The following is a 27,356-nucleotide window of genomic DNA, read 5'->3' on the forward strand; positions in this document are numbered from 1 at the left end:
GTCAGATGGGGTAGCACGCGTCGGCCGTGGAAGGAGTTCCGGCGACGGGACGTCTCGGGTTTTTTTCTGGGTAATCGGGAGATTTCGGCAACTTACCCAAACCTCCCCCCCCCTGAAGGTGATCGTGGTGGACTTTTTTCGTGAGCGACGTGGGCGGAGCTCGCGCACGTCTGGACCAAAAAACGCCGTGGAGCGTGTGGCCTACGCCACCGCGGTGATCGGCGTCGGTGGCGGTGGCGGGCCAACAGTCGTCTCGCGGTATCTGACACGGTGTGCTAGTCCGTTGCACGTGTACGTGTGTCGTGTCTCCGTTCACGTGCCACCGACGGAAAAATTCGTTAAAAAGGACACACAGACAATGGAGACGTCAATCGCACATTATCCGCATTTCATATTACTGTAATATTATATATACTACCGGCGATTGATCGATCGTGATTACGCCAACGACATATTCAACCCTCCTCCTCACACCCCCTCAAACATCATAAGAATTTTGACATTAAACCGCCGGCTGCACCATGTGGTTCATCGCGATAGATACGCGGACTCGTGCCTTATAGCGGTTTTTTTTTTGACCCTCTTTCTGCAGCGTATATTACATATACATTATTAGAAAAGTTTCGTCGCGTCATATTCGTGGGTTTATTTTCCCATCCGTCGTCGAACTTATTTTTGAATCGAATTTCCAACCATCCCGGACGCGTCCTCGACACACACATGCACGTGCACAGGTAAGTTCGTCAAATCGTATATTTATATCGTAGTTCATTAATGTTTTGGGAGTCAGAGAAGAAGTAATGCTAACGCGGTTCCTTCTCTGGCTCTCGATACAAAAAAAAAAAAGTTCATTAATGTTATAAAAGGTGTCGTACTTCTCGAATCGTTCTTCGTTTTCTCGAGTAAATAATTTTGTTAAAAATCATGTCGTTTTGACGTAAAAAGATCGCACGCTATTTTAAATATACGATACATAGCATATTATACCCTGTTTAGTGTGTTATTCCGCTATCGAAAAAGTGGAAAGAATGGACCGGCTTGATGTCACGATTTTTAGAACGATATATCGAGGGGCGATGCGTCGTTCTACAGACTCTAGATTAAACGCGTTTTTGTCATTCACTCACTGCGTCAACCACCCAAAAATAATATATATACGTTTAGGTTGATGTACAATGGTGATGGTAGTTTCTTGTCATCGCCACAGATACAAACTTTATTGAAAATCGTGTTTGAAGACTTTGGCTTTCCCCGTGCATTATCAATTGAACCAATTATGTGACTGTTTACATTCCATTATGAAACGTATATGTGTAAAGAAACCGTTTGAAAAAAAAAATAAAACGCTTGGGTTATAAACTTAAAATAAAACGAATGCCAAAATTAATATATTATTACGTAAAATTCTAAATTTTGAAGAAAATATTTCTATAAAGACTTACATCAAAATTGTTCTACTTGAAATTAATGTAATTTGACCACTTAATGTTTTTTATTTATCTATAATATATATTAATTTTAGACTTTGAGTATCAGAACTTCACTCACAATGGTACTAAAGATATCATAGTGCGTCCATTAATTTATTGGATAACCTAACCTAACCTAACCTAAAAAATGTTTGATTACAAAGTAATAGTTTAATAAAGTATACGTTACGTAACCCGAACTCTCAATCATTATATATATACCTTTTTTAATATCTTTTTCAGCTATCTCATGAGTAGTAACAAATCAAAACATATTAGGGTTTTAAAGTTTGGATGGGCAGTAATCTACTGATATGCATTATAAATGTTTTTATTTTATAAAAGTTTATGCAATTAGTAATGTATAACCTTGTTGGCAGTAACGATTCGTGAGTCAATTTATAACTTCTACCAGTATACTTACCTACTAGTCGTTACACAATTTTCAGAATTCAACCAATAGAATTTTCAGTATCAAAATTAATTAAAATAATCACGATCAAGTTTTTTAAAAAAAAAGCAGTAAACTTTTATAAGTTCACATTAATATATCTCATTATTATTTCAAAGTTATAAAAACAAATAAACTATTATATTGAGTTTCAGTTTGATCTCATTCAGTAGATTGGCGAGTTAAAAATTCATATTGAAAATTATTAAACATAATATATATTATATACATAAAATTTTAATTTATTTACAAGCTTTCTTGTTCTGTATTTTAAATTTAGTCATGATTCTAAATGAGTATAATAATTGGTATACCTATGTATAATGTCAAAATTGACGTGTAATTTGTAATCAATATTTAAATATTGGTCATGAAATTTATTTGAAATTATTAAATCATTTATGAATGATTAATTTTTTTTGGAGTTCTCATAGACATATGTGTCAAAGTATAACACAAGAATTGATATAAAGAAATAATTTAAAATTAGTTATTGTAGTTTCATCAGTGAACTTATCGAAGATTTAGACATGCTATTGTACCAATGAATACGTTCTTCAATGGTAAGTATGCAATTTAAATATTTAACTTCAAAATGACACCAATATGAATAATAAGAACAATTCATCAATATGGATAAAAAATATTTTAATGTACTAACATTGTAATTTATAAATCCAATCACAATTATATTTTACATATAAAAATAATGTGTGAGAGAATTGTGTACAAGGGTAAACTTTCACATTAGTTAGAACAAATGAATTTTAATATTATTACAATTAAAAAAAACAAGACTACAGTTAACTTGATATGGTCATTTATTGTGTAGATATGTGGGATACAAATGCAATTTCAAAGTTCTAATTGCGTTAAAACGAAGTCATGTTTGGAAAAATAATAGATATCGATATTTATATTTATATGTTTAGCAACATAAATATGATGATAAAGAGCCATTTTACTATTTACTGATCATAAATACTGGATTTTGGGACTTATTGCGATGAAAATGTTTAAAAAATGCCTTAAATTAAGCAACTAAATCTCTTATTAGTTCGATAATTATTAGCAGCAATGTAAAATTTATTTCATCAAATTGAGAGATTTATTTGTTATTCAGGTGCTTTTCTTTATAACACTGAAATATTTTTAAATTAAATTATAACTATCAAACAATTCTTTTTGACATATATCTACAATAATTGTAAAAAATAAAAAAGGATATATGCATAAATTTGATGAAAAATGCTTGCATTTTGTAAAAAATAATGCATAAGTATACAAACCATATTATATGAAAAGACAAACTTAATATATAATTTCACAAATTATAATTTAAAATATTCTACAGCCACAATACAGTAAGCAATACAAGAGTTCTCGAACCATTGATTGATGTAATTTCCGCATACCTTACAAAATAGGTAAAATAATGTATTATACAATTTATTACATAAATTATGTATTATATTTAATTTAACTATATTTGTGAGCATAATATTTAATAATTATTATATGAATATTTGGTATGATTTTGTTAAACGAGTTATTTACAGTTAACGATATGTGTACAGCACAATATTGATAAAAAATAAAACTGTGTAAAATAAAATAAATTTTATTACAACAACAATACCTATAGCAAAATGTACGTTATCACAAATTTTCAATAATATTTCTCAATATCTATTTTATCACCATGTATTAGTAGAAAAATTAAATATTTTTTACTAAAAAAGATCTACTAAAGATCTGAAATTTATTAAAAGTTGTTTAAACGGTACTAATCATACATACGGAACATCAAGTACAAGTAACAGTGTTATTGAAAGTATTAGGTATACAGTCGTTGATAACACTAAGAATATTAAATGTTTTATAGTTTTTGAATAAATCAATTTAATAAACTATTTGTTATAGAAAATTATATAAAATTGAGATAAATCATTCTGAAATAATGTAAGTAAATAATTTAGATTAAAATTTGAAATTTGGGTTTTTTATTGTATAATTAAGTTAACACTTATTACTTAATTGTTGTAAAAATTTCCAATTGCTGTAGACCCGATTTATTTTTCTATGAAAATATGTGTTATATAAATTACAATATTATTTGATTTTTTACTATAAATAGGTATACAAAGACTACAAAAAAAAAAGAAACTGAACACTTTTATAAATCCCTTTTTTTAAACGAAAAATGCATAAGCCAAACGATATATTATAGGTACTCTCCTTTAAACAAATGTCCCTATATGCATAATAATTAAACTGGTACTATAAATCATTTATAAGAATCTAAAAAAGATTGGTTCAGGATTAATATGACCTGTTGATTGATAACAATTACAAATTGTTAATAGGTATAATTTAACGATTACATTAAATGCTGTGACTTTTTAGTTCATAATAGTTATCTAGTCCAATTCATGAATCTATTTTTAATCTATTTTACGCATTAAATAATTAAATAACATTACCTTATTGATTCTAAGTATTGGGTTTCTTGGAAAATTTTAGATTCTGGAGTACGAAATAAAAAATGTATGCATTTCCATTAAAGAGTAATTATATCAATAAGAATATAACTTGCTAATAACCTATAGTATTTTTTATGACTATTTGCTCAAAATTATTGCAGAATAGTAATGATTTCAAAATATTTCCCTAACAGGTCTAACACTTTTCAATGTAATACCTACCTATAACAGAAAAACATTACTTTAGGTAATTCGAATTTTCTTATCAAATAGAATCCCACTACTAATTACCTTCAAAATTCAATGTTTAATGAGTAATGACCAATGATTTTGTTGATTTTGAGTATCCACCTAATCTTATAAAAATGTTTAGCTATATTGATACAGTTATTTTATAGTTTTTGTGAATGCGCATTATAATATATTAATATATTAATATGTTCAAAAACGTTTATCTTATATACTTTATAATACATATAATAATTTAATCATATTTACTAAATTTCAAATTAATAAATTTTATAACAAAACTGTTCATATTAAAATGTCATTAATACTTGACAGCTCTTTATTCGAATTTCTAGGATAATCTCGCCTGGACTCTCAGCTTTCATTGTAGTGTTTGAGAGCTTTGCAACAATTATAATAATTTAGACTTAAGTTCCAAATTAAAATTAAAATCTCGATAGTTGGAAAAAATCTATACCTATATTGAAATAATTATACTAAATTATAGATCCCGGAAAGCCTCTTATCATTTACATTAATTTTGGCTGATTTATACTTATATATACTGTCGTCTGTCACTCAGAAAAAATTATATTTTATAATATATTACCGAGCAAATATAAAACGCAAAATGTGAATATATGTGTGTTCCGGGAACATTATAATCAATTGTGACCTGGAAAATTGTTACAAATCATTTTTGAACATTTCGTTCCCCCGAATAATGTGAGTACTGAGTATGCGTGAGAAAACACAATGATTTTTGATAATATCATAATGTGAATAAAAAATATTGTATAATTATGATCAATTAATAGATATAATTTTTATATTGATAAGACATTTCAAACCGATTATAAATTGTATGATTACTTTTTTTGTACGTTTGTTACTATTTTATAATATTCTAAGCTATTTATATTTTAATGGCTTCTATCTTTAAAAAAAAAGAACATAAGAATATAAATATCGTCTATGAAATATAAATTTTCATTGATATTATTTTACGTATATAATAGGTACGGTGTAAGGTAAAAAAATACCATTAAAATCATATACCTATTATAGTATCAAAAATCTGTATTTGTAATTTTACTATATAATATTTTATATTATACCTATGTGAACCAATAATAGTCTTAGAACATTAAATATAGTATCAGGTTTTATTCAATTTGATGCGATTCTCCATTTCTGTTTTAAATTTATAGTTGAACATCGTACTCACTCGGTTAGTCTTTTCTTTCATTTTTTTTTAAATTTAAGTCACATCTTGAATTTCTCATATGGTTATACACATATTATACATATTGAATTTCGAGTTTCTACTGTCTAAGTAAACTCTAATATTGTTATATGCTTGTAAGAACAAAACAATATTCTCTTGAAATACGTTTTATTTGAATTATTATTTCTACTTTCATACTTCATGATTCTGAAGATGCGGAATTTAGCTTTAATACCGTGATACGCAGTATACACATTCTGAATTTTTGAACATATCAAGCTTATTTCACGTTTTTATACCTGTACAAATTAGAAATGTTTCCTACAACAACATGTATGTTTTTGTGGTTTTTTTGTTTATGTATTCACTAAAATAATATAATATAAACTCCACAATGATAATGTCTTGCTTATTTTCAAAGCTAACTCTATTCACTTTAAACGATAGCATAATATAATATACAATTTCCATTGTGTTGCAAATTATTTTACGGACAAATATTATAGTGGTTGAATAAATATTTTGAAATGAAAAGCTTCTCTGTAAATTGTTAACGAGTCAAAAAAAAGGAGTTACTGCTACAGAAGTCTGTACTCCTATTATTACATATAGTACGGTTTGCTGATTCGTTGTCATACTGTCTACACTTAATGTTAATTTTTCAGCTGCATATATAATACAACCGTTTCAATATATTTTAAAATAATAATAATTAGACTCTATAGTTACTAGCGTCAAGTACATTAATTATTAATTAGGACTTCTACCGAGGTGAAATTCGCGAGACTTTTGTCCATCATTAATCTATAACTGCGTATCTAGTCTGTAAGGGTCGTCTATCTACAAAATGCCTACAAACTTTATCACTTAATGTGGCCTGTTGATAAGGCTAATTTTTATTTTTCACTTGAACATTTTTGAATAAACGAACACAAATCGTTCATTTGTCTAGATTTAAAGTAAGTAGTTCCACTAGAATATTCAAACTTCTGATCAATGTGTTCTAGAGTATAACTTTCGATCTACAGCTGTCGTGTGAGTTGCTGCAGCTGTAAATGATTCGATAATTTATTAAATTTAAAATTAAAAAAAATCAGTAAACGAGTAGATACTACACAACACAACTCTGAATTAGTTGTCAAATATAAATATGTATTATTATTATTATTTTTTTTTTTTATGTCATTCAGTGTATTGTCATAAATGTTTTTCCTTGACTTCTCATTTAACTTCCCAGATACATGTACAATGGCTATTTGTTACACCAGGAATTCTCAAACTTTTATGAACACTGTGCCCCTTTTTACTAATACATTTTTTGGGTACCTTTTCTGAGTTACTAATAACTAAAGTATATATTATTTATTATATTATCTATTTTAATTTAAAAGTATATTGACCAGTCTTGTACCACTTAAAAAATGTTGAGTACCCCCAAGGGGTACGCGTACCACAGTTTGAGAATCCCTGTGTTATACGATAAATTTGCATTCCTGTTATGTCTGCGAAAGTCATTACAGATGTAATGATTTTGGCACGATCGTAAAAAGATACCATGGAAATAATAACAAACTAAATTTAAGACTTTTACATTGTAGGTGAAATATTTTATGTTTTACCGTGTTCGCTTGACTAAATAATAATATGCATATCATCAAATTGTGCTTAAAATTAAAAAAATTAAAATAATTACCATGCGTGAATAGTTCATGAAACAAAGGTACATTTTTCTTTTATAAAACAATAATTTATAAATATTTACAATATAGTACTCCCTTTCCGGAAGTAAAAGCTAAATAAAATTATAGTTATAGTAGAGATAAAAATGTATAGATATATCGTGATAATATATACTGTACGGAAAAGGGGCGTTTGATTTGTTGCATACTGAAGTTTTTTTTTCAATTCTATGCAAAGTTCTTGTCAAAAATTTAAAATTTAATCTAAGTACACAGTTAAAAAAAAATATGAAATTTTGATTACAGACAATTTATTTTAAATTTTAATAGTAAATGATATCCTAAACGCACATTTATTTTTAAACTGTTGATAATTTAAAAATATTGAATTCAATAGTTATCTTTGTATAGTATAGTTGATTAATAACATATTTTATTATTTGGGTAGCTAGTGAAATTGTAATTTCATGTTTCATCTTCGTGAAAGCTGCTCAGCTTATATATATATAAATAAAAAACTATTCTAAAAGGTAAATATGCTTGTCGTAATTCCAAACCACCAAAAGGTTTTTTTCTCGTTATTAAATACTCGATGGACAAAAGAAAGAAACCCTGTACTTATGATGCAATTTTTTTTTATACAGTTTAAAATTTGAAACTTAATTTATTTATTCCAAAGCGAAATCTTAGTTTCAGTGTTTGATTGTGAAATAAAATGTTCAAAAATGTTTAAAGAAATAATATAAAAGAAAAATGTTCTAAATTTTTAAGCTTGAAGATTAATACAAAATACATTATACATGGATCTATGATCATTATTGTTTGCAAGATTTTAGTTCAGTCAGGGTTTTACCTAATATTAATCGTAGATTTGTAGTTAATCCTTATTTACACAATTTTTTGCTAAACAGTTTATATATATATATATATATATATATATATATATTTGAATCAAATTATAGAATTAATTTTGAATTAAATATTTTAGTTTGCGTTTAGAGGATTTAACCTGACCGTCAACAGAGATTTTTTAGGCCGTATATCCGTGGTTATAATCGATGATACATGATATAACGATTTTAGTATACGTTTATAAATTTTTTTAATCAACCCAAAAAACTGAAATTATGGCCATCGATGTTATTGACACTTTACAGTTTATTTTATATTAAAAATGACAAACAATTAATCCTCTTTGTATTTGGCTATGGTAGTACATAATATTATTTTTTAGAAGAAAGAAATTTCAGGAGAGTGGGTTAGAACTCTAGTACCTTATCTTGTATTCTTTACTATTTATAAAGTGTTGACACAAATGATTCCAAGTCAAAAGTAATATACAATTCTTTGTAGGATACATTATATCATTAAAACATTGGTTGATGGGACTATAAGTAGACGTTGGTATCGTTTTTTAAATGACACATTAAAAAATATTTTTGTTTTTTAAACTGTGTTTGCTTTTACTCAAGTATCTTCAAAATAATTACAGTGATTTTTATTAGAAAATTTAACATCGTTCTATTAATTAACACCAGTATGTAGTACTAGACATGATAAATTATTTTCAAATTCTATTCGACATTTATTTTAATAACAAATATAAGCAAATAGTTATAAATATGTAAGTAATAACTATTTTATGTATAATACAACAACGTTTACAATAATTTGGTGTGATAAGTGTGACATAAAATCGCCGAAATCATCAACGCTGAATTGAACGTCATGAAATCATCGTATTCAAGACATCCAAAGTAAATAAATTTAAAACGAGATATAATATTTTTTATGTATTTTTCATAAATAATTTTCAAGTGAATATTTATTTGAACTTTTGGCCACCTGCAGGTACGACCGGGATTCCATACGGATAAAAGAATATTACTGCGATTAAAAAAACGGTTTGAAATATATTCAAAACTTTTACAATAAATATCATTGAAAATACCTAAATATTTTTTTAGTTTTTTAAACAGTAATATAAATGAAGTTTTTTCTAGCACAGTGTATCAGAATACCATTTTTTATTCGGGTGCTAATTAATTTTTAGTCATAGCCGTTTCATTAAATCAACTATGTGGAATCGTATAAATTGCCAACTTTCTAAAACGTCAGATAACGTATAATAATATTATTAGAATATTGCACAGTATGCTATTGTTATTATTAATATTGTCATTATAATTTGGAAATTGTCAATAAATTGATTGCATATTATTTTTGAACGGCTATTCTAAAAATATGAAATTTTGAAGTATATAAATTCAATATAAAAGTTTAATATGTCACTTGTAATAGAAAGACCATCAGTATTATATCAGGATCCATGATTGGGATCGCATCGTTCGTTATATATAATAATAATAACAATAATATATATATATATATATATTGATACGTTTGAATGACTTATGGTTTACGATTTAGAAAGCCTTGCATTCCTATCCCTACCACGTCCACGAATCCGACAGGGTGCTTTCTATATATAATACACCATCCTCTTCTTGCGGCATCTCACCACCCACCACAAGCAACCAACAATCATCCCCGCACCTCAGCCGTCACCCACCAACGGCGATAGATTGTTCGCGAATCAGCAAGAATCTCTCTGGCATAACGTTTTTGTGGCAACGAAAAAAATTATTTACAGCTCAGTAATAATAATAATAATAATAATAATAACAGTTTTGTATGTGGTTATTTCTTTATTTATTGGCCATACGTATTATCTGCAGAAACATAAGTAAATAATTGATGTTAACGTACAATTTACGCGCGTTTAAAAATAAAAACACATTTCTTCACACAATATTTTAATTTTGGTAGCATCAAACATCCATTCGTTCTATAAACCTTAACAATATCAGCTTAATACATCGATATCGCTGTTATAATAATGTGATATCTTCCTATTTATAGGTGGTTATCATATTTTTAATGCTAATCGAATAATATTGTTGCTATATGAATTGTTATTTGTTACAAAATCTTATTACACTTTATACCTTTGAAATATTCAGTTGGGTAATATATATTTTTATGAATACGAATAGATTGTTTCCGGTATACGAGAAAATTTTGAGTGTCTATTTATTTATTTTTGTATCAATTTTATATACATTTTTAGATTTTGACCTAACCGATAAATGTATTTTTAGATTATAATTAAGAGCGCATACGAATTACAGTACTCCTAATAATAGCTACTTATAGTTATAAATCATAGTGTCATATTTTTAATTGTAATTTATTATATAAGAATTTATTACAATGTTTGAGACGTTTGAGTACGATACTATTATTATAAACATTCCATAATAATATAACATCCAGACACGTTTATCCACTTTTAACATTCACACTGCGCCAATAATTAGTATTTGGAAATACAATTTATGACGATATAGGACAAATCGACGTAGTCATTTATTAAAAATAAATTTTTGTTATAATAAGTACGACAACAATTAAAATACAATATCAAAAAAGTTATCTATAATAATTATATTTATTATAGTACGTAAAAATGTATATAATAAATATAAAAAAATTATTTAAAATATCTAAAAGTTGTTGAATGACAAATATAATTATTTATATTAATGATGTTATATAATTTTAATTCAGAGAAATATTTTAAGCGATTCCGCGTAAAATTATATTTTAGTTCTAGTCTCATTACTTTGAACACTTTTTAAAATTCGTTTATCCGCATCTATTAATTAATATTATGTGTAATATTCAAGAATAAGCGATAATATTTGATGGGATACGATACCATTTTTTATATTATGAACATATAATATCAATGGTTTTATAATTTATAAACATCTTTAAATAAATCTGAACTATTAATTTTTGTGTTTTTGAATTTTTATTAGTATATTTTGATGATGATCTACTATAATATTATTTATTTTCTTTATATTTTATTTTATACGTCTAATTGTTCCCTCGTCCAAACGGCTACGTCCGTTTGTTCCTATTAAAATTTATGAACCTATAAACACATACTTAACCATTTAAATACATATTTCACCAATTGTTGTTATACATTATAACATATCATCCCGATCCTGAATAAAACTGGATTGACTGAATGTATATTTTCAACTAAACTGTAAACAAAATCGTTGTATTATTAATTATACATATACATATTTTTTAAATATAATACTATAAATTTGAATGTGAATCGAGTATGAAATAAAAACAATAGGTTTGCTTTGTCATGAAATCTTAAGTGGATTCATTATTTTAAACTGCAGGTAATTATATTAAAAAATCAAATCAAAATGTGAAACGTGGAATCCATTGGTGTATATTTAATTTAATTAATTATAAAATAATAAATTATATTTTAAATTCATTTTTATGAAAAAAATGTAATTGTAAAAAAAAATAATAATTATGTGTATTACCTCCCATTATTTAAGCTTGTTAATATTTTTGTATGTATTTAAATTACAAATTTATAAATTTAATTTATTTCTGATTTCTTAATTTTAGAATTATCACATTGGTTTATCATTTTAAGTCGTATATAATTGAAATTATAATATCATTTTTAAATAAACCACCAAAGTCATTCCTACTGTAGTAGCGTAAAGGTATTAATTACCATTGAGTAAGTCATTGTAATTTAGGTCGTAAACGTTATAAAAAAATTCTAACCAGTCTATTAGCGTATATAATTATGGATATTTCCAATATATATATATATATATTATCAGTAATACCATAGGTTGGACTGATTGTAGACAAAAATAATTTATATATATATATATATAGAGAGAGAGATATATATATAAAATTTTTAAGTAATATTCATTTATACAATATTACTAGCAATTTTGAACTTATAAGTAATAATATCAACGAATCATATGATGTCGTTAATAGGCTAAATTTGAGTATTAAGAGTAACGAAAAATTCTGATTTTTAACTAGAAACCACCCTCAAAGTTAAAGACTGAAGAATTTTTCATTTTTCAAGAGTTATGATGGACGCAACAATAAAATACATAATAATATATTATTGTAAAACCAGTACATTAATCACTACACTTAGAATCCTAAAGTTATAATATGTAAATAAAGTTATATTATGTAAAATGACAAGACGTAAAATATCGTTAAAATATTTTTTAATAATCTAATAAATTACAAATAATACCTTTATTTAAATATAATGCATAATAATTATCAATACTGATTATTGAATAAAGTCAATAGTCAAGGATTTTTAATTTTTTGTATGAAATATTGTATTTTTCTACTACAGTAAGATATGCAGCTTTATTATATTATATACTTTGGTCTTTTAATTATATGTTATATGTTATATTATTATTATTATTATTATTATTATTATTACTATGTTTTTGAAATATTGTTATTATATATTACTATAGCGTATTATTCTAATTTATAATATAAATAATAATATTATACGCGTTGCAGTATGAAGAACACTTGTTGTTAGACAGTCTTTGCACTATTGGTTTACCATACAAACGACCGTACTATCTTCTTCTCCCTATTCCTCTTTCTCTTTTGATCTTTTTCACACACACACACAAAGAAGAACATGAAGTGGCTGAACACATTCTTTTCTTTCTTTTCTTTTCCTCGTACTCTTCCTTCCGGTATGTTCCCTCTCCATCCCCTTTTCAAACGGTCACCAACTCTTCTCTGACGTTTCCATTACTACCGTTTCCGGCTATAGTAAACACACACACATACAGAATCACCCCTTAACGTATGTTGGCCACACACTTATTAGCAGGGGATAAACTATTTTCCTTTGCCGCCGATAAATTAGCACCGCTTGTATAACAGTATATACAATATAAATATATAACATATATCATATATATACATATATACGATAAAAGCTTTTTAAGATCAATTTGCCATTTTCCAAATATATAAAGTATACGGTTATCTAAAGATGGTGTTTAATGGGGTCACGGAAATGGCCTTTCAATATACCCCGAATTCGTCTCGATTTTATCATTGCAAAAATATCTAAAAGTTTCTCCGCTGTAGTATAGTAGGTTTCCAATAAAAATCGCCAAAAATCGTCATTTAGTAGGTATGTTAATGTTATGGGATTGGAATATGTAAAAATTGACGTTAATATTAAGCCATTGCATACGAAAAAAACATTTCTTGACAGAAACATATCGTTTCGTTGGTATGTATCTATTATATAAAAAGTCAATTAATAGAGATAAATAATTTGATAACAAAAATTTCACGAGAAGAATATTTTAGGAAATATATATGTTTATAATTGAAATTCAAATATTGATATAATACCTAAATATTATTTTTTTATATTAGGTAATATTAACCGAGAATTCTTAAATCTGATTTCGTTTATTGTTTCAAATAGCGGTTTTGACAGAATTTAATTTTTAAAACAGTTAAATGTCTATAAAAAGCAGATAAGTCATGGATGTCAACCTGCTATACCTACAGTAAGTTACAAGTGGGTTACTGTAATGGATGGAATTAAATTTGAATCCAATGATATTACCTATATCATTGTATACGAAAAACGATTCTGAGCGGGAACGGTTTATCTGTCTACGATATACCGGGTGATTCTTTTATCATTAAACACTTATTATTTCAAAAATTATTAATGTTTTTGAAAATATTATTTTACATAGTTTCCAAACCAACGTTTTTATTAAAAAAATATATTTTTTAATGATTTTTATCCTTATATTTTTTTAAAGTTTTTTACTTTTTTGAATGACAACATAGAGTTTTAATTTCATATTCCAAAGCAGAATATTTTTCTAAGTATTTTGATTCATAAAAATCGAATTTAGGACGAATAGTTTATGAGTTATAAGTATTTAAAGTTACTTTAGTTTTACTGTAAAGCCACTAGGTGTCTCTATAATGAGAGATATCCTACTATGTTATCATTAGTTCATAGTTTTTCTTTCTTATCACCATAGTTATTATAACTTATTGTACTACCCTGTATATAGGTAGATTGTAATATTTCAAAATAAAGTCATATTAAAAAAAAAAAGTATTTAAAGTTAAGACCAGCGGAGTAGTGGACAAACATCTTGCGGGGTAACCCCGTACCATTCCACTCTGCCTATCTAAACTTTAAATACTTATAACTCATAAACTACTCGTCCTAAATTCGATTTTTATGAATCAAAATACTTAGAAAAATATTCTACTTTTGGAATATAAAATTAAAACTCTATGTTGTCATTCAAAAAAGTAAAAAACTTGAAAAATGATAAGCATAAAAAATATTTTTAAATAAAATTATTAATAAAAACGTTGGCTTTTGAACAACTTGAAACTATGTAAGAAAATATTTTCAAAAACATTAGTAATTTTTGAAATAATGAGTGTTCAATGATAAAAGAATCACCCGGTATTATAGATTATTAAAAATTTTTAAATCTTAGATTTAAAAAGAAAATTTTTTATGAATTTTCTAGCGTGAAATAATTTGCGAATTTTCGTAATTTTTATGTATGTTGTCAGAATTAAAATTTAAATGCTTGTAAAAAAAAATTGTGACAATGTATTTCTTTTATTCTTCAACTGCTATTGATTGTAAAAATATTTTAGGAGCCTTGTATTAAATTTTCAAGCTTTTCTACTCAACAAATAAATCTTTATTGATAATAATTTAAGAAAAACTATAATGGTCGAAAATTGCATATGCTTATAAATAGTTCAACTTAAGTGAACATTTCATGTATCTATAGTCATTTGTTTTAAAGTTACATCGAAGTTTGTCGAAAACTGATTGTATTTCCCGGTTTCCCCTTAATTTTTAGTTTGTTTATCCAAATTGTTATGAAAAAAATTGAGAATTTTTTACTTTTGACCCCCCGAAGTACCAACTAGATTCACTTTCAGATTGAACGAGGTTAGGTTCTGAAGTCAAATATCGAAGTAGTTTTACTGTCCCAAAACGTGATGACAGACGCAAAAAAAAAAATTAAATAAAAACACATCATTGTAAAATCAATGCAGTCTAAAATCAGTTTTAATACGAGTAGTTAATAATAATATTGTAACTTATAGAAATTTAAAATTTTGATTTACGAAGTAGTGGAATAACGGCTTGTGGTGAATTCCTGTTCAACGAATTCTCATAGTTCATCTTAACAAGAAGATAGTCATGTAGATTTTCTAACTTTGACGTTGAACAAAAAACTTAGTCGAAATTTTTTGAAAATTGCATGGTGGATAGAATATACCTTTAAAAATATTCGGTGAAAATTTCATGTATCTATGGTAATTTGTTTTAATGTTACATCAAAAACCAAAATCCATTTTGTCGAAAACTGATTGTGCGTAAAATGTCCCGTTTTCCCCTTAATTTTTATTTTGTTTATCCCGATTATTTAGAAAAATATTGAGAATTTTTTACTTTTGATGATTTCAAAAATCTAAGCAGTTTTACTACCCTAAAACGTGATGACAGACACACACGCCAAAAAAAAACACACATCATGGTAAAATCAATACATTCATCGCTCCGCTCAGAATCTAAAATATGGTAAAACTTTTTATGGGAAGTGATTCAAGTTATAGATTAGTGAATAATATATAATAAATAACGAAAAATATTATGATTATAAAATGTTATTATGTAACTATAATGTATTAGTGAAAAAAAAAAAAAAATTAAATTAAGTTGAAACATGTTCCCAAGACAGTTATGTTGCTAAATTGCCTACTCAGGACGCCGTGTCACATACAACAGTAATATTTGAAAAAATACATCATAATTGTTATTCATACTATTATAAGACGTACCTACTAAAAGAATAAAAATTCATTACTTTGAAATATAAATACACATGTTATATTTGTACAGACTATCTACGTATATTGATTGAGAATAAATAAAACTATAAATTAATAATTTAATTAATTATACCAAATGGACTATAGTACATAAATCATTGTTTCTCAATGATTTTATAAGCAATAAACATATTATAGAAAGATAACTTAAAAAAAAAATATACATAATATATTTATTCATAAACGACTATAAAATGATATGGCACAACCTTACATTGTACATATTATTGCACTCGCTAGTAAATTCCGATCGTGTGTCACCTATTATATTTCAAGTGACGATAAGTCCCGTGTTCATATAACATTACACATCTAACACTCGATCGTAGTTTTTAAAATGTCTTTGATAAACAAGCAAAATTGTTTATATTCGTCACCTTATTTTTTCGAGTAATCAGTCTTAATATTTTATTTTGTTCTAATATAATTGTATTCCAGTGATTACAATATTGTTACGTCATCAACGTTGGATGAAAAATCACACTTTAACGGTGTGCTATAATACCAATATTACATTGTGTGTAATATAGTACCGATTATTTCAAATATCGTAATGCATGTGCTAGGCGTTTGATTCGTTTTACGGTCGTGTACCCTCGAGATCAATGACGTGCTGCAATTTCGTCCTCATCGTGCTTATCGCGTATTGTATTGTTACTTGTTATTTTAGTTATTATTATTATTTTACACGACCGTTGTAATATATGTGTGCTGTGCACGTGTTCACGAGCCACACAGAGTGATAAAACAACAAACTCGGTCATAATATAATATAATTATAATGCAGAGAAATCCGACTGGTGAATGTCGTGTACTGATTCGCAATATTTATATGGAAGACATTTTTTCCGACCAGCATAAATCACGAGCGTATAACTATCTACAACTATATACTTTCGTTGCACTTTCTCCGACGAGTAATGCTATTAAATTTATGATGCACGCGAACGTATATTAAGTGCGTACGTTTGTAATGTCATGATATTATTTTTATTATTATCGTTTCATTCGCAGGATTTTCGCGATCGTCAATGGATATCTTATATTAGTTATTTTCATCATACATATCACAATATTGCAATGCATAGGTCTTGTCGCTCACACGCGTTTAATATTATTATCATTAATTTTACTATTGAATCGATCAGCGTTCAATATAGAACCATGGAAATATTTTGTTATCAGATATCATTTATCGTTTATTTTTTTGTATCGAACTAAAAGTTTCACGTCCTAGACCACGAGAAAATCGTATAAATGACACTTTGAAATAACAAAATTAAAAAAAAAAACTAATTTGAAAAGTTTTAACAATATTTATTCGTACGAAGAATATATCGAACAAATATAACTTCCCTATCTAAGCTCGTTCATTTCTTTGAGGATAAAATATTACAGTTTCAGTTGCGGTTATTTTAAATAACTTATTTATTGCGAAATGATGATAATTTTAGTAACACTCTGAGAGAAGACAATTAAATTATAAATACAAACTCCTTTGATATAACCGATTATTAAATTTGCTAGCCTGGTTTTAAAACATATGTTATGTTATTAACAACAGTTATAATCTGTCAACAGTTTATAATTTTATCTCTAAAAACGTGAGATTAGCTCTTATATTGAATCTATACGAGCAAATACAATTTCGCTTAATTTAAAATTACGTATTAATTTCAATCAATCATTGAATAGTTATGGAAAATTGGTTATAACTTATAACTTATGAATCAAACATTGATTAACTATATTATATATTATAGTTACACACTGTAAAACTTCTTTTATTCATAAAATATTACGAAACAAATTATAATAATAATACTGTATCGAATAAACAGTTTTGACAGAAGACTTTTTTTTTATATAGCACTACATTTAATTTCTAAAAAAGTCGATGAGAATAATCGAACAAGTTCTATAGTTTATGCTCTTAAAGTAGAAAATGTCCTCTATTTTAAAAAAATTAAGGAAAAAAACGTTGTTATATGCGTTCAAAAAGCTGTTTTTACAATGATAAACACAAACTATATTATTTAGATCAATTTTACCATCTATATTTTCCTATATCGTTCACATGCTTTTAAGTGTTCACGATAATTTATGATCTATTTCTTTTTAATTTGATATTTTTTTCCATTCATTAACTATAAAACAACAAATAGTCATTCTACTAAATAAAAAATTATAAAAAATTATAAAATATTATAATATATTTGTATTGCCCCATTTATATCAAAAATAATTAATAAAATAACTGATCTAACTCTTCATCATCGGTATCAGCAGAACGACTCATTGTTTAAGTACATTTGGCTAAATTAAAATAATTTATAAATAACTTTATTACTCTATTGTGCTTACCTAATTATGTAAATTATTGTATAATATATATAAAAAAAATTGTGTTGAAACAAATAAAATTGAATAGAAGAAAAAAACCAATCCAATTAAATAAATGTCGAAAAGAAATACAATGCATTATAATATAAGTGTAATAAATGTTCAGTGACGAGGTTTTACTTTAAAAAAAAAGTGAAAAGTGAAAAATATCATAAATACTTGCATGATTGATCAAATATCATAAAAGGAAAGTTTTCATAAAATATGATGTAAGATGATACTTATTTCGTTTTGTCTACGTTATTATTTGTTTATCAATTCTATGAAATAGGTATACATTTTTTTTTTCTTAACAAACTGAATTCAGTATTTTACAATGTGTACGGCTTTTGGTTTTTGGAAAACTTCTTCAATTTTAAGTGACTCGTCAACCTTAATGCACTCACACACAAACTCACTCTACCAGAAAACCACGCGATTTCCACTGAACACGAACTAATTAAATAATGAAACTTAAAAACAAAAGTTTTAGTAGCGAGTGTATGATGTCTTAATGATTCGAAAACGGGAGTTAAATTAAATAGCTACTGTTTTGTAATTGTCTTTTAGAATCTTTGGCAAATTGAAAGTTTTAACGATACTACAACCGTATATTGTATATTATATCAACGCTGCGAATAATTGTCAAAGTTTATTGAAATAATAACTATAGGTACATATCATGCATAAATATAAAGATAAATTATACACGTACTAAGCATATTACACTTAATATTCAACATAAAATATGACCGATATAAACAGATTTGTATTGACAATTATCTAATCAATTGTTTATATATATATATATTTTTTATTTTTTTTTTTTGTAGGGGGAGGTTGAAGCTTCAATAGCAAGGGCCATTAGCCTGAGTGTTTATATTTTATAAATATATAGAATATAAGAATCTGTTTTATATTTTATGAAGTTTATGTCTAATGTAGAAAACAGTTTCTTTTATATGAAACTGATAATTAATTATTTCATGTATAACATTTTAGTTATAAATAATATTATTAATTCTATCCATAGACGAGTGAAATGAAATGATTTCTAACATTTAAATGCTTAATCCATCCGTTTTTTTAAAGACTATTCATTTTTTAAATTTTTGTATTTTAAAATTATATTATACTTATATAATTATAGATCTGATTTTGAATTCTGTTAAACAGTCTATACAAATTTACAAACGTTTGACCTAAGACACAAATTAGTCAACACAAATTGTTAATTTTTTATTAAGTTATAGCTAATATCTAGTAGATATCTAGTAGTTATACATTGTAAATGACTCACAACATAAAAATAAAACAAAATTATAATTTTTTTAATTATGTAATATAATGTATTTTATACAACACAAATCTCAAGAACTAAAAATTCTAATAACTCAAAATTTTTCTTGTCATTTAAATACGAAATAAGTTACATAGGATATAGCCGTTTGTCTCAAAAAATAAAAAAAGTTGATTTAATTTTTACTTCCTTTTAATATTTGATTTACTTTGATAATTTTTAGATGTACACAAAACATTTTTTTATTATCATTCATCAAAATATATCACTTAATGTTGTAACTTAACGGTAGCAGTTGGCACACGATTAATATAAAGTCCAAGCTTAAAAATAACAAATATTTATATAGAATGGTTAGGTATAATAAACTAGATATTATCATTATTATGTGCAATAAATATTTCTTATGAATTTAATGCAATCTGATAAATTATGACTTATTATATTCTTATATACTTATTCCTCCTTAGAATTACAGCTTTATTTATCTACAGTCAATAAATAAACTGTATCAGAACGTCAAAAAAGTAAAATTTATTCACAAAATAATTAAATACCTAAACAGTTGTATCAGTTGTAATATTTTATAAACAATTACGTAAGAGTAGATATCTTAGTACCATAACGTTTAGTTGAACATATGATTTTTGCGATATTTTCTTTTATGACAAGTAGTGTTTAAATACCTCTGGAGGCGCATTGCACTTAAAGGCCCTGCAGGACTTATCGTTTTGTATCGTAATCGTTTAAATGCAAATGCTATAAGGTAGTAAAGAGATAGACCGAATAATTTTCCTCGATAAGTGAAAGTGCCCCTCTAATATTTCTTCAACTATTTATGTGTCGACAGATTTTTTGAATTTGAAAATGTGTTTATGTTTTATAATAATTAGTATATAATATTTTAATATATCTGCATTATTATATAGTTTTATTTTAATCTTAAGAAATTATATTTTTTTGTTTGCCCATACATTATAACACCAATTTAGCTAATGTTATAATGAATTTTTTAGAACTGCGATGCATCCTAAAATTTCAGAAGAAGTAAACTTTGTTATTATTAGCTAAAAAAAAAAAAAACTCAACATATTTTACACATTGGGAAGTGTTATAATAATATGATAATATGTTATTTTTAAATGGTGTTAGGAAATAATGGGTTAAGGTGTAAGAATTTGTGTAAACACATACTTATAGTACCAAAGAATCTAGGCTAGTCATTACAACTCTAAGTGTCATAACTCATAATCATAGTGGTTCTTGTAAGATCAAAATATAAAATATAACTTTATATACTAGGTATTGCTTATGATTAAATAATATTTAATCGTATAAAATAAAATGTTTGAATTATCCAGTTTAATTTTAATATTTAAAGTTCATTACCCGTTTAATAGTCGTAAACTCAGTTAGGTCTTATCGAAACTATTACTAATATTAATGATCACTAATGTACATACTAGATAGCAAATTCATATTACTATTTAAATTTATATATAAATTAATAATCATGTTCAAATCGTTAAAAATGTACCATTGTAAATATCAATCGTCGTACTGCGGAAACGCTATGAGTGTACGTATCAGCCAGTGTTGCTAGCTCCCGGGTGGCCACTCAGATTTTTAGAAAAAAATCCTTGTAAAACATATATCAAATTTTCTAAACCAACCGTTTCCTCCTCCTACAAAAAGTTAATGGCCAGTTGTTCGGTTTATGATCAATAAAAAAAAAAATAATTATAATAATTATAAAATAATTTCATTATTCTATTGTTAATCTGATGGGAGACGGAAGCTATTGACCCAGAGCCTCTTGTTCATAGTGCCTATCAGATTTTCCATTTGTGATAATATATTTTAATTAATGAGTAGGTAATCTGAAATATAATTTTTGTATGATGTATAATTTTTATTTTATATCAAAATGTTAACTTGTGTGTGAATAGACTAAATAATGGATAATAATTTAATACTAATTTATCAAAGGCAATGTACACATTATAGTTATCAATAATTTTACTTGAGTATGAACGAATTTCTGTAGTGAACAATTTTGTAGGAGTTGGGTAAGGGCATAAAAAATACAAAATATTAGCACTTGACATATCCACACCCCTAGATAATTTTTTTTTTAGTATATTATACAATAACATTTTTTGAAATTGCACAAAAATGAAAAAAATTGCATTTTCATATAAAAAAAATTTAATTTGCCAATTCAGGTAAGTAAAAATTTCATAGATCTATTTTACAACTTATGGAAAATAGTAAATTATTTATTAAAATTTAAACTACATTATTAATGTTATCATCAACAAATTTTACAAATGTAGAAGTATTTAGTATAGATGCAGTACTATTTTTCTTTATCTGAATGCAATAAAAATAAATAAATTGTTTATAAAATTGATTTATTTTTTATAAAAAATTAATTGATTTTCTTGTCTATTTAAAAATTAAAATATATTAACTTATTCCAATATTAAAAAAAAAAAAAAAAAAAAAAAACAGTTATTAGGTGAAGTGTATTATGTGAATAGATAATCAAAAATAACAATTTCCATTTATTCATTCAATCTAGTTGTAGATATTTGAATTAAAAGCAAATACTTCTAAACGAAATTGAAATTTGATAAAATACAAATTTAATTTCCTAAATAATAAATAAAATATATGATAAACATCAAATTATTTATTTTATAAAAAAAATCATATCTACATAATTAATTATTTAGTCTGTTTAAAAATTTTAATTTAAAGATGTTTAATAAGGGGGTGTTTTGTTTTAATACCCCTCCCAATTTTGCTTTAGGTATATCGCTGGAAGTTTTTGTGTACAAAAATCGGAACCGGGTACACATTTCGGCACAAATAATGCAACAGACGATTGGCAGGGCGATTCTGAACTCCACCGATTTACAGGTAGTCGATTTTAGGGTTGAATTTATAGCATGTAAATTCCACTGATACATTTTTTTTACCTGAAAAAAAAAATGTAAATTCCATATAAAAATTCAAATATACATCACTTTACAAAAGCTCTATTAGATATTCAATAATTATTATATTATTTATTTTAACATTGTGTAAAAAAAGATATAAGTATCTGAATAAATATATATAAATAATAAATCTGTACATAAATTATGTAGGTACATATTACATACGTAATGTTAATAATTATACATATTTCTATTATTTCTATTTGGTTTTTATATGATTTTTTTTAAACAAATACAATAGATATATTATAATTAGGGCCCGGATTTAATCAATACCATACAAATAGGCTCTAAAAAATAGCCAACATTTTCCTTAAAAAATGCCATTTATATTTATTTTTTATACAATTTGTTATTTTAATTTGGAATTTATTATTAAAATATATTTATTACTTTATTGAAAAAAAAAAAATTGGAAAAATTGACTTGATGCTGCTATGAAAAAACATACCGGTGGAGGTTACATTTTTTTTTTCAGTTAAAATAAATGTATCGGTGGAATTTACGTGAAAAAAGTCGCAATCGGTGGAGTTTACATGCACCCGATTGGCCACCTGAATCGGTGGACCTTCTATTTTTCCCAATTTTATTCCATTATGATGATTTAATATTTCTAGGAATATAAAGTTTTCTATATCAAGAATTTTTTTATTGAACATTGTGGGCAATATTCTATTTCTTACTTTCTCCATAACTTATTATTCACGTCATATGTTTTAGGTGAGTAAGTACTTACATAATACATTATTCCTTTTAGAGAAGTATACAAGGAATTAGGAATTAAGTCCGTCTGTAGCATTAATAAATACATAAATGGAATATTTCATTTAGTTGAAACGTTACTACTAAATATTGTGTTGACCTCAGAAAAATAAAATACTACAAAGATTGGTATGCTACTATGCTATATAAATTGATGTAATATCACTTAAGTATTTAAATTTACATTTAAATTTGGAATTTTGTAATGAAAAGTATAAAACTGCGTATTTATTAAGAACTGCGGCGTGTACGTATTTTATTTATTCAAATTGATTGTTTTTGTTTTGAAAATAGTTTTTGCCGTTTGTAAATTTGAAACAAATATTCGAAACAAAATAATATTATTTGCATTAATACACTGTGCTATACCATGTATACATATATATATATATTTTTTTTTTTTTTTTTTTTTTTTTTTTTTTATTAACATAAAGGCTTCAATTACTAGGATTATTAGCCTATAATTACAAAATGATAGTTATATATATTTTATTTAAGCCAAATATTATACATTACATATCGATATATCATACACGGTGAATAAGTTAAACTTTAGGCATTCATATAGATTTAAGTAAAACATATAACATACTACTGATTGTCACAAAAAAAGATTAAATATTTTAATAATAAAAATCAATTTAAGTTAAAAACATGATTTTGGAAACACCAAATACGGTATAGCAAACGACATGTAAAGATTTTGAAAGGAATTTCAATAGTTGTAAATATTATACTGATAACACAAAATCACGTAAAATCTGTACTATATATGGTAATAATATAATTAATTACTAATAAATATATTATGTATAGTAGATAACTGATTATCCTAACGCCAATCAACCGGACCAAAAAATATATAATTTTTTTGATAATTCGTAAATCCCAAATAATCGTAATTGTAAATCGTAATCTTATTTTATGACACCTCATAATCATCTTTAGATTACATAGAGATAGGTATTTATTATTCTTAATATATACATAGGTATTATATACTTAGTCAGTTTTTCTCTAATTGTCGTACCCTTAATTCAGTCAATCGTTTTAACGAATGAGTTTTCGTGTTACATTATTGTTAAATAGAAAATGTGTAGTGCTTACCATGAAAGAATAAGTAGATATCATTGGATGATTGAAAAAAGGTGAAACAGGTCGAGCTTTGGTTGACAAATATGGTGTCAGAATCATATAATTATTTGTTTATTGCTACAAATTTCAAATTGTATAATATACATATTAATAATAAATACATGTAATTAAATATAAATATAATAATATTACTTTTGATATGTCAAATTCCAATCATCCTGATATTTGCTTATCCAGACCACCATTGACATTAATTAGTCTGGATAATATACAATTCTACTGTATCATGATCATAGTAATGATCTTATGTAGATTGTTGTAGGTTATTGACTTATAATAAAATTTAACTGTTAGATACTATTTTATAGTTTTTTAGATACAATTTTGGTTATTTACGAGTAATCGGCATTAGTTATCAACATATTATAACTTAATAATATTATTTAATATGATAATTACACAGTATGAAATTTCAGTAAAGCTATTACATCATTCAGTTTGGTGCAATAACTGATAAGAAAATTAAATTTCACCTAGATCGTTACATCAATATTATTGCTGTTGTCGATTTTTTTGACCACGTCATGCACCATGCCCAGAAGTTATGTAGTTTATGATATGTTGAAGACAAGCGTGGTAATGCATTGCTTATTTTTAGGGGGGAAACGAAAAGTAACCCATACGTATCCTATAAAGTTTTTTGTAGTGATTTTGAACATATGGAAGTGTAAGACCCAAAACTTTGACAATATCAACCCTGTAACCTCTGTATACATAGTTACTACGTACACACTTCACTATGTATATTACTATAACTCTCAAATTCTATAGTGGGGGTGGGCAAGAAAAAAGTATCGAAAACTTTGAATTCCTGTCTTCTACCATTGTCGACTAATGTGTATTGAGTAGGTATATGAATTCACCTTGATATAGTCGCCTTGATGCTTTATCATGATGTCCAGTCCGTAAAAATATTGTAAATTATTTAATTTATAAAAAAAACAAAACATGCCACACTATTGTACTTGACAACCAACAATTTTTAATTCGTAAAATAGCCTAGTCTCTATTATACGTATTAAATACCTTGTTTATCAACGGTTTTGTGTTTTTTTTTCAGGGTAATTTTACAGCAGTGAAACTGTTTTACGTGTACTATCTGAGCACGTAATTATCTGTTTAGGTCGCTAAATATAATTCTCGGTACGCCTAAAGGTACTATTATACTTCTGGGACTTGTTCCTTATGTTAATTTTAACTTACCATATTTTTTGTTTTGTGTAACTAAACATCCAATTATTATTATTATTATTATTAAAAAAGTCTGTCGTTATATTAGTCTACTGTACATTTACAAATAAGAATTTAAATTTTAAGTATAATTTTATTTTGGATTCATCTGTGAAAAACTTAAAACTATCTTGTGAACTAATGAACTGTTAACAAGATTTTAGAATTTATTTAAATTAGAAAATTGATGACTTTAGTAGTTTAGTGGTATATTTTTCCTTAGGGGATTCTTCTCAGTTCTTTGGTAAGAAAAAATTATATCGTATATTTTGGTATTTTGCATTATATTTAATTATGATTTGAATTGTTAGGACATTTTTACCTTAATTTAATTAAGGTCAAGGATATTGTTTGATTTTGATAGTGACAGAGAAAAATTAATTTCCTATTCTTGATATCCAGGATTTTCTATCTTATTTTTAAATATGAGAAAATATCGCCTTTTAAATTTTTGTGACGTTGTCATTAATGTTCTTACGTAAAAACCACTATAATAACGAAATTAAGTTGTATACAATTAATTTTACTGCATACTTATGGTTAATGCAAGATTACGATTGACATATACTAGCTTATTATCGTAGATATAAATACCTGATTTTCAAAACTATATTATAATATCATATTATATTACCATATCATCATCATTATATCATAAATGCGTCAATAGAGCTAATAATTGTTCATTTAATTTACATATAGTTTTTTTTTATTTTAATTTTTTTATTCAAAGAAAGAAACGATCCACGGCAGCTGTAGTCACTGGACGCAATATTACTTTATATTACTAATATATACATTACATCAACAGTTAACTAATGGTAAACAAACAAATAAAAAAAGAGACAAGGTTGAGCATTATGACTAAATTAGCTTGTCTAATTCGGTTTACTGGAGGAATGATATTATGTTGGGGGCTGACAGGTTCGGTCTAAAATATATATAAAATATAAAATATATATATAATATAAAATATATATCTTCAGATAGTTGGTTACGGTTACTTGCTTCGCGGTATGTGTAACACTTGGTCATGATATGTTTGATTCATAAATTGACACCACAGAACGGTCACGTGTGGGGTTCCTCTTGGAACATCAGGTAACCATGGGT

At 25.9% G+C, this 27,356-nt stretch overlaps 1 protein-coding gene across 3 annotated transcripts in view; it reads left to right on the forward strand.

Annotated features, from left to right (window-relative positions):
* The first annotated feature begins 251 nt into the window (after positions 1–251).
* The window catches only part of LOC107167252 (neurotrimin-like), a 227,858-nt gene continuing 200,753 nt past the window's right edge, over positions 252–27,356 (forward strand). For all 3 annotated transcript variants that reach the window (XM_089227447.1, XM_089227446.1, XM_089227445.1), the window contains exon 1: positions 252–734. The gene's annotated coding sequence lies outside the window, so the exon portion shown is untranslated. The remainder of the gene's footprint in view (positions 735–27,356) is intronic.

This window comes from Diuraphis noxia, unplaced genomic scaffold (genome assembly GCF_037042655.1).
Source record: "Diuraphis noxia isolate RWA-SAM2 unplaced genomic scaffold, SU_Dnox_SAM2 contig0004, whole genome shotgun sequence".
Classification (NCBI taxonomy): Eukaryota; Metazoa; Arthropoda; class Insecta; order Hemiptera; family Aphididae; genus Diuraphis; species Diuraphis noxia.